Consider the following 3,858-nt stretch of genomic DNA (forward strand, 5'->3'; position numbering starts at 1 on the left):
ATCTGCTACCATTTAGATCTCAGCTAGAGCAATGAACATAAACCTGGCTTGGTAATGACAAAAGTGTCTGCTGCAGTCTCATTTCTGCAGGAAACAAAATACTGTAAATAGGATGCTGTGATACCTCAGGAAAAAAAGGCAATAAAACTACACTAAAATCTTGTAATAAGCATAATAATTTTGCCCCTCAGTTATACTCTTGGTAACTTAAAGGTTTAAAGATGGATCCAGGGCACTTGTTTTTGTGTTGCACCACAGTCTTTATATATTAGCACATCAACGAAAAAGAAAAATTAATACTTAAAAACCTGGATCTGGACCTCTTAAGTAGAGATCTTGATACACCATCCATGATTCTCACAAGAAATTGTGAATGCTCTGAATAGTTTACCTTTCCCATTTCCACCTTAAAAACTAAACACAGAATTTACTATCAATCAAAGTAATGTCATAAAATATATATCAGGTTTATCTCCCCTTCTTTCTCCTTCCCTATCTTTAAATGTGTAAGATCCCAAATCAGTCCCAACTGAAGTAACTGTAAAGACTCCCACCAAGTGCAGTGGGAATTGGATTAAATCTCTAAAACAACAATTACATGCCTAATTGCTTTTTACTGCTCACTTAAAAAATGTATTATTTGCAACACTATCAATATTTGTAAAGGCTGAGAGTTTAATGTGCAAAAACTATTTAGGTTATTTGGGACCTCTTTTCCACCAGTGCCTGGGGATTTCAATAAATGCTATAATAGTGTTATTTACATTCTGCATTTATTACAGAAGCATTTATATGGCATCATTATTCTTCATAGTGATTTTCTTTTAAATGCCAAAACTTTGCTGCTTTGAAGTCAGTGGGAGATCTACCATTAACTTCATTCAAACTGAAGCTGGAAGCCAACTTGAGGAAAAGGGGGTGGAAGTTTCAGAGTTTCTCTGAAAGAGAGACAGGTCTTGTGAAAGACTCTTCCTAGAGCTCTGTACTGACTGTCTCTTCTGGAGACCACTCTATCCTGCCCACTCCACTTCTCAGTGTCTTCTGAGCATCAAAAGACTGTGTGAGAGTTTGGCAGTGCCTGTAAGTAGTACCAAAAATGACTTTGCTGGTTTGACAGTGGCTTGGAGAACTGTAAACCTATTCTGCAAGTGGCAGGCAGCACCAGCTCAGCTCTCTAATTCACAATCCTGACTTTAAAATACAAGACCCATACAAAAGAGGTTGTGAGAAGATTCTGCAGAAGTTAATTAACCCTCAGAGATCCTTTACTTGGCCTCTGAGACTGAAAAAAATAGTCACTGAAGGAAAACAGTGCCATCTTCTTCCTATAAAATCTACTTGAAGGAAACAATACAATTAAAATAACCCTGAGTCTCACAAGCATGGCCTGGAAGAAGACTGTAAGATCTGAATTTGGCAGCATGCCTAATGACTTTGTTACAAAAGCACTTCAATACCGGCATCTCGTCTGAATGTACAAACCCAGTCTGCCACAGAGCTCCTCCTAACTACAATGGACAAAGTTTAGGCATCTTTTTAAACAAATACAGGAGGAATTCTGCATAAGCTTGGAAATAATTCTAAGTAATGCTGTTAGGCACCATAAGAAGGCAAGTCAGATTTTGAGAAATTGATTACAATTGTTACAGAATTTTCTCATTAACTTGACAGCAGATTGACAAAGGACATGTTGAAAGCAAATAGCCTCAAAACCCATTTAGCTACCCACAAACCAGCTGATTAGTAAATTAAAATAAGCACACCATCAACAGATAAATTAGGGTGGAGAGTACCTACACACTGTTAATTTCAGCATTATTTCAGTGTAAGATGTTTGGAGATCCTCTGAGAGGGCCAGATTTCTCTGGAAATCAAAAGCATCCATCTCACTTTGCTATAATGTATTGATATGTTCACTGCTCAGATTTAAAAGCATTTTGAAATCATATCTTAATATGCTACAGTAATAAAAAACCCACAATAATTTCTGGTGCACAATACTGTTTCTCAAGAGCTGATATTAGAGTAAAAAATTATTATTCTGCTAAGCCAATAAAGGTAAATAATTTAAAAGCAACCTACTAAAATAGGCCAAAGTTAACATTGGCATAGAAGTACTTTGGTTTTGCAGAACTCTAAGTGTAGTGGCTTTTCCACAAAACCAGAGGCTGAGAAGATGGCTTGTAACTCTTACTTTCTTTGTTTGCGGCCCTGCATTTCAACCTGTGACTACAGCCACGGTGTTTCCCTAAAAGCTTTGATTTTTTTACAGTTTAAATTCTCATGGTCAAGTTTATCTGCATAGAGTATTTTTTCTTGCCAACACTGTTTGATCACTAAGATGTTACAATGGTGCTAGAGGCAAAAGTTCTTGGTACAATTAGGAACTTTGTGAAACTAGGGGAAAGCTGGAGATTGCTGAACACAGCAAAATCAAAGGACATTAATGTGGGACATCATTATATTTAACTTTATAATATATTGTAATGGCAAGGGACCAAGCAAGCACTTCTAGACTAATGGAAGGTGGTTGTGCAACAGGACAGCCATGATAAAAGAAATGGTCAGTTGTGTCCGTATGCCTGGTTAGTTAAAGCAAACAATCCTCCTCCTGAAATCCATTTCCTCAGTCATATTGTCACTGTTGCTGGGTCTGGGTGGTATTTAACCCCTGCAAAACTGTGGTCAGTAAGTGCACTACAAATGGGAGGATTCTATTTGAAGAGATAATTGAAATACAAACATAAACATGACACAGCTATAAAATATAGCCAACAAAGACTAGATTTCACAAGCCAAGATATTATTATTGTTGTTGTTGTTGTTACTACTACTACCCGATGCCACCCCAGCATTTTATCAGTGTAAGGAGTGATGATTTTAGTGCCCATTACCCAGTTCGCAGTGAACTCAGGTCCATTTCCATGGCAACAGGAGATGCAGCCATCTGCAAAGCTGTCAGAAGGCTGTGACGGTTCCGAGGTTCCTGTGCCGAGCGTGGCTGATGGCAACAGCAGCACTCCACACATTTTAGGAAATAGTCTCCATTGCAGTGTTTTTAGCTAAATGAAAAAGATAAATAAATATCCTGTTAATGGGCTGTGGGGCTGTTTGTGTTGTACAATTTCTTGTTTTAAAGATTTCTTAAAAGTCATCTTTTTAAGGAATGTTTATTGACAAGGAAATTCCAATGTATTTTAATTCTAGTACATACAAGCCTTTGCAGCCAGAAACTTCACCTGATTCTTTCTCTCAATTCTCTTTTTTATTTCTTTTTTTTTTTTTCTTTCCTTTAAATGAGGTGCTTTCTGCCTTTCTCCTCACCTCTGGCTTGCTTCCAGCCTTTGGGATGGGGTGACAACCTATGTAACATTGTGCATACAGAGTGCAAGGTGCAGTTGTTGGGCCAGGTTTATACCCTGGGATGTGGTGACTGACAGTAGTTTGAATAGACTGGGGATGTGATGGGTCAGATGGTCTAAGGAAGAATTTGTTCAAGTTAATAAAGTTTGTATGAGAAAATCTCAGACCTCTGAAAGATTCGTAGGTGTTCAACTAATCGAAGAGTCAGTACAGCCCTCTGAAGATACGCACCCTGCTCATGCTGGTTACGGGCTGAGCAGCAGATGGATGCAGCTGTGGTCCTTGGAGCTGTGGCTGATGCAGAGACATGTCCCATCCCTTCCCTGGCAGGTGAACAGCTGCTGCAGCTGATGGTCCTGCATGACAAAGCAGAAACCCTTCCAGGTCTAGGTTAACATGCCAGGCTGTAAAACATGGTGGCTGTGTGGAGCTGTACATCCCCTTCAGACACATCTCCCACAAAGACATTTGTCCACAGTGTGGGCATGGGGGGGG

Source organism: Chaetura pelagica, unplaced genomic scaffold, assembly GCF_000747805.2.
Source record: "Chaetura pelagica isolate M959 unplaced genomic scaffold, ChaPel_1.0 scaffold69, whole genome shotgun sequence".
Classification (NCBI taxonomy): domain Eukaryota; kingdom Metazoa; phylum Chordata; class Aves; order Apodiformes; family Apodidae; genus Chaetura; species Chaetura pelagica.